Below are 6,546 nucleotides of genomic sequence, written 5' to 3'. Positions count from 1 at the left end.
TTGTAGAGATAAGGGTCTTGCCATGTTGCTCAGGCTGGTGCCGAACTCCTGGCCTCTAGTGATTTGCCCGCCTCGGCCTCCCAAAGTGCTGAGGTTACAGGCATAATTCACTGTGCCTGGCTATGTTTTTCATTTTTGAAAGTTCCATTAGGCTCTTTTGTAAATCTACCTATCATTTAGTTTCTTGATCAAGTTGTTTATGATACCATTCTTTATTTCTACAAATACTTCCCACTTAATTATTTTATGTCCTTTAATAATTTTTAAAATCTGAACACCTTCGGGTCTAAGTCTGTTTACTTCCTTCTTATTCATCAGTCTGACTTGTTTCTTTGTGTTTTTGCTGATCTTTGATTGTGAATTCATATTTGCTTGATATTAATCCATGCAAATGATGCCGATTTCTAAAAAGAGAACTTGTGCCTGTTTTTGCTGCTACTGAAATGGGCGCTTTTAAAGTCCCCTTTGGAGTTCTCTGGTTTGCACCAGAATAGCAGGTTTAGCTCACCCACCTGGTGCTGGCCTGAGGCTTGAGCTCCTTATTGCAATGGCCTTTGCTCTCAGGGAAACACTCATTTCCCATTGCTGACTGTTCCCAGCTCCTGTTTCTGTTTTTACTTACTTTATAGTTGGGAGACAGAAATGGGGACTAGAAGCTGTGGGGGTAAGAAAGTCCTTGAAGATTTCCGTTACTTCTCCTGAGTCCTGCAGTATATGAAAAGCTGTAATTTGTATCAAAGGAGATATTTTTAAAAATTTTTAAATTTCTTAAGCAATTAACATGGTGTTTGATGCTGTACTTATTTAACAAATGAATAAGTAATTTTAAAAATGTACAAAAATATTAGTAATAACATTCATGGGGCATAGCCTTATGCCAGCCCCTATGCCAGCTTTAATCTTCCCAACCATCTTACAAGGTCAATATAATTATTCTGATTTCTTTATCTTACAAATAGTAAATGGCTGTTGTGACTTTAACCCAAGTCTGTCTTGTTCCAAAGCCCATGCACATACTTGCTATGTATGTTGTTTTGGCATAAATAAATGAATAAATATAAAATTTCTCCCATTAAATTAATAAAGATTTCTTGAGGATTTATAAGTAAATAGTAATACATTTATTATAAATAAATAGTAAAATATCTAAGCATTGTTTTGTAAGTCCTGGGATATAGCAACAAACAAAAGAGAAAAATATTTCACCTATGTGGAGCTTACATTACAGTGGAAAGAAAAAGACACCACAAAAATACGTAAGCACGTTTAATATATGAAATATGTAAGGAAGATTGAGTTTACCAAGAGCTGGGCAAGACTATTACTATTTTACTTTAAGTGACCAGGGAAAACCTCATTGGCAGGTGATATTTGAGCAGAATATATGAATGAATAAGTTTAAATTTTAGCTGTCTTGATACAACATGAGACACATTACATAAAATTTAAACAGAAAACAAGATGGGATTTTCTTTGATAAAAGTCATGTTCTCGAACAGTTTTTATTTTATTTTATTTTATTTTTTTGAGATGGCGTGTTGCTCCACCGCCCAGGCTGGAATGCAGTGGTGGGATCGCGGCTCACTGCAACCTCCGCCTCCCAGGTTCAAGTGATTCTCCAGCCTCAGCCTCCCGAGTAGCTGGGATTATACACATGCACCACCACGCCCAGCTAAGTTTTGTATTTTCAGTAGAGATGGGGTTTCACAACGTTGCCCAGGCTGGTCTCAAACTTCTGAGCTCAAAGTCATCCGCCCGCCTCGACCTCCCAAAGTACTAGAATTACAGGCGTGAGCCAACAGTCCCAGCCTCTAAGAGTTTTTTTTTTGTTGTTGTTGTTGATTGAGATGGAGTCTCACTCTGTCACCCAGGCTAGAGTGCAACGGCACAATCTCAGCTCACTGCAATCTCCGCCTCCCGGATTCAAGCGATTCTCCTGCCTTAGGCTCCCTAGTAGCTGGGATTACAGGCGTCTGCCACCATGCCTGGCTAATTTTTCTATTTTTAGTAGAGACAGGGTTTCACCATGTTGACCAGGATGGTCTCGAACTACTGGCCTCAGGTGATCCACCCGCCTCAGCTTCCCAAAGTGTTGGGATTAGAGGCATGAACCACCAGGCCCAGCCAAGAGTTATTTTTAATATTAATAATGTATTACACTATACTTACTATTTAAAATAATCAAATATCATTGTATTATATTTTTTTTTACCTTATCCTGGAAAGCTAATTGGTGAAGCATCAGAGTGAAATGGTTGTTAACATGTGTTTGAATTCGGATGCATTTATACCTCCCTGTGTGATCTTGGGTGAGTTACTGTACCTTTTTGGTCTCAGTTTCTTAAAGTGGGAATAAAATACAATATCTTCTTCACATGGTTATTGTGAGGATTAAACAAATCAATAAATGTAATACACTGATAACAATGCCTATAATAAGTGCCAGCTGTTGTTATTATTCTTCTCATTTGCTACTTGAGTAATTCTAGATGCAGAATGATTGCTGAAAAACAAGACTGTAAAATGTAAATTCCCTGGTTTCAGCAGGGAAGCAGTCTAATTGCCTAAACAAGCTTGAAGTCTATTTTTGAATCATTTCAACATTCACGTCCTAGCATCTCTTTTCATGCATTGTGCTTTCGTTAGAGCAATTTAAGTTGCTACTAACAGGATTTCAGGGTTAAAGTCAACAGAATATATACGATTCTGCAAATGCTTTTTCAAAAAGATAGATGGGCAAACCCTTTCTTATTGCACTTTTCTCCCATTTTCTTGTTTTTCAATTTTTAATTATATTTTTTAAAATTTTTGTGGGTACATAGTAGGCATATATATTTATGGGTACATGAGATGTTTTGATACAGACATACAATGTGAAATAAGCACATTGTGGAGAGTGGGGTATCCATTTTGTCAGCATTTATCCTTTGAATTACAAACAATTCAATTACATTCTTTATTTTAAAATATACAATTAAGTTATTGACTATAGTCACGCTATTGTGCTGGCAAATCATCTCATTTATTCTTTCTATTTTTTTGTACCCATTAGCCATCCCCACCTCCCCCCACCCCCGCCAACTCTCCAGTATTCTTCCCAGCCTCTGGTAACCATCCCTCTACTCTCTATGTCCATGAGTGCAATTGATTTGATTTTTAGATCCCACAAATAAGTGAAGACATGTGATGTTTGTCTTTCTGTGCCTAGCTAATTTCACTTCACATAATAATCTCCAGTTCCATCCATGCTGTTGCAAATGACTGGATCCCATTCTTTTTTGTGGCTGAATAGTGCTCCATTGTGTATATGTACCACATTTTCTTCATCCATTCATCTAACGATGGACACTTAGGTTGCTTCCAAATCTTAGCTATTGTAAACAGTGTTGCAACAAACATAGGAGTGCAGACATCTCTTCCATATACCAATTTCCTTTCTTTTGGGTATATACCCAGCAGTGGGGTTGCTGGATCATATGGTAGCTCAATTATTAGTTTTTTGAGGAAACTCCAAACTGTTCTCCATAGTGGTTGTACTAATTTACATTCCTACTAACAGTGTACAAGGGTTCCCTTTTCTCCACATTCTTGTCAGCATTTCTTATTGCCTGTCTTTTATAATAAGCCATTTTAACTGGGATGAGATGATATCTCACTGTAGTTTTGATTAGCATTTCTCCGATGATCTCAAAGACATTGAGCACCATTTCATATGCCTGTTTGCCATTTGTATTTCTCATTTTGAGAAATGTCTATTCAATATCTTTTGCCCATGTGTAAATTTAATTATTAGATTTTTTTCCTATAGAGTTGTTTGAGCTCTGTATATATTCTAGTTATTAATTCCTTGTCAGATGGGTAGTTTGCAAACATTTTCTCCCGTTGTGTGGGTTGCCTCTTCACTTTGTTAATTGTATCCTTTGCTGGATAGTTGATGTGATCTCACTTGTCCATGTTTGCCTTGGTTCCCTGTGCTTGTAGAGTATTGCCCAAGAAGTCTTTGTCCAGACCAATGACCTGGATTTGTTTCCCGATGGTTTCTTGTAGTAGTTTCACAGTTTGAGGTCTTAGATTTACGTCTTTAATCCATTTTGATTTGATTTTTGTATATGGTGAGACCTAGGGGTCTAGTTTCATTCTTTTGCACATGGATATCCAGTTTTCCCAGCATCATTTATTGAACAGACTGTGTTTTCCCCACTATATGTTCTCGGCATCTGTCAAAACTGAGGTCATTGTAGGTGTGTGGATTTGTTTCTTGGTTCTTATTCTGTTCTATTGGTCTATGTGTCTTAGTTTCCTCAAATTTTGGATTCAAATTGTGACTCCTATTTAACTAAGGAATGATGTACAATTCTCAGCATGAATCTAGTGTATTTTACTGATTTACAGGAAGTACTAAAAATAAAATTATTTTCACTAATGGATGGTCTTTATTTCAGTTTATAATATATAGTAGAGTAAATAGGAAAGAAGTTTCAAAGTAGAGGCTATTCTTTTTCCAGAAGAATCACAGATTGCTGAGGATTTGGGTGCCAGCTCTGCATTCTAAACGTTCGCATTCCATGAACGTTCCAATAAGGTAGCTAATAGCTATACGTAGCTATTGAGCACATGGAATGGGCCCAGTACAAATTGAGATTATCTCTAAGTGTAAAATACACGTTCGATTTCAAAGTCTTTGTATAAAAAATGAACATGTAAAATATTAGTTTTTACATTAATTATATATTGGGATCTTAATGTTTTGGATATATTGGTTTAAAATATATTATTAAAATTAATTTTACTTGTTTCTTTTTACTTTCCTAAATGTAGCTATTAAAAACTTTTAAATGATAAATGTGGCTCACATTATATTTCTATGGAATGGCACTGGTCCACACAGCCTTAGTAAATCCTTTCTTTTTCTTTTCTGTTTTTCTTTTTTTTTTAATATAGAGACAGGATCTCCCTCTGTTGTCCAGGCTGGTCTCAAACTCCTGCCCTCAAGCGATCTTCCTGCCTGGCCTCCCAAAGTGTTGGAATTACAGGCATGAGCCACTGCACCTGCCCAGTAAATCCTTTCTGATACAGCCCTTAGTACTTCCAGCTAAGCACCAGTCATCGTTTTCCTTCATTTCATGGGTATGAGGACAAAGAAAATGGCATATTCAGTTCCCAAACTGCCATTTCTGCCAGTCCTACCTTAAAAATTGGTCCATAGCCAAAAAGATGTCTTACTTCATTTTGACTACATTTACTATGCTTAGGACAAGGTGTTAGTTATTTCAGTACCCAAAATAAAGCTTTTCAGAATTTGTTCATACTTTTTTTTTTTTTTTGTAAAGAGATAGAGTCTAGCTTTGTCACCCAGGCTGGAGTGTAGTGGTGCTACCTCAGCTCACTGCAACTTCCGCCTCCCAGGCTCAAGCAATTCTCCTGCTTCAGCCTCCTAAGTAGCTGGAATTACAGGCATGTGCCACCATGCCCGGCTGATTTTTGCATTTTAGTAGAGACAGGGTTTCACCATGTTGTCCAGGCTGATCTTGAACTTCTGACCTCAGGTGATCCGCCCGCCTTGGCCTCCCAAACTGCTGGGTTTACAGGTGTGAGCCACTGCGCCCGACCTTGTTCATACTTTTAATTTCATTTAACTTGATTTGGGGGCACAAAGTTCAGTGGGATGAGAAAGAGAATAGAGAAGGAGAAAAGACAGGGATACCTCACCCATTTAAATAACACTAGGAAATTAAACAATTTTAAATCATCAGATTACCAAGGACTACTTAGATGCTAACATATAATTTAGGTAAATGTGGATGATAGAGGAATAGATTCCCCAGGATAATTACTTGGTTACTCACATGTTCACCATGATTCACCAAATCCCACAGTAATTACACTCCTTCTCTTGGGCGTGTTCCTAACAAGAATCTATTAATTTGACTAAACGTCAAATCCACGTCTTACAGGGTACACTGTCGGGGGCACCACATAGAGGTAGCGGCCTCCTGTTTGGCATTGCTGTCTCTTGCCCATGCTCTATTGTGAAGAGTTGTGGGGGAGATAGAGGACAAAGAAGACACTGGAGAGGATTTTCCACCTACAGCCTAGACAGGGATTTCCCTCTCTGCAGGAAGAAGAAGGCAGAGCCTCTTAAGAAATTATCTTCGTGAAGTCCAAAACCCCTGGGAGTTTGAAACACACTTGACCCCATGAGTTTCAGATACAGGGTTGGAACCTTGCTGTGGGCTGCCACAGCTTGGGAGGCAAGGCAAGGAACTGGGCCCTTCATCTACTCACTTACGCTGCTCTGAGCCACTTTCCCAAAGGTTACTTTTTCCCTCTGTGCTTTATTTGCTTATTCACACAATCATGCCCTAACTCGAAGACAACTCAATGGGTGCTATAATGGTTGCCAGATATGTTTCAGATATACTGGGATAATGCACGCTGTCTCTCTGTGATGTTGGCCAGTCTTTGCAAGTCTATAAACAATTATAGTAATTAGATTTACCTTCTCTAAATCTACTAACACAGAAAGAAGATATGTAGAATCTTTTT

The sequence above is a fragment of the Hylobates moloch genome, unplaced genomic scaffold, assembly GCF_009828535.3.
Source record: "Hylobates moloch isolate HMO894 unplaced genomic scaffold, HMol_V3 SCAFFOLD_8, whole genome shotgun sequence".
NCBI classification, from domain to species: domain Eukaryota; kingdom Metazoa; phylum Chordata; class Mammalia; order Primates; family Hylobatidae; genus Hylobates; species Hylobates moloch.
The sequence above is the reverse complement of the archived record's forward strand: the minus strand, read 5'-3'. Positions refer to the sequence as shown.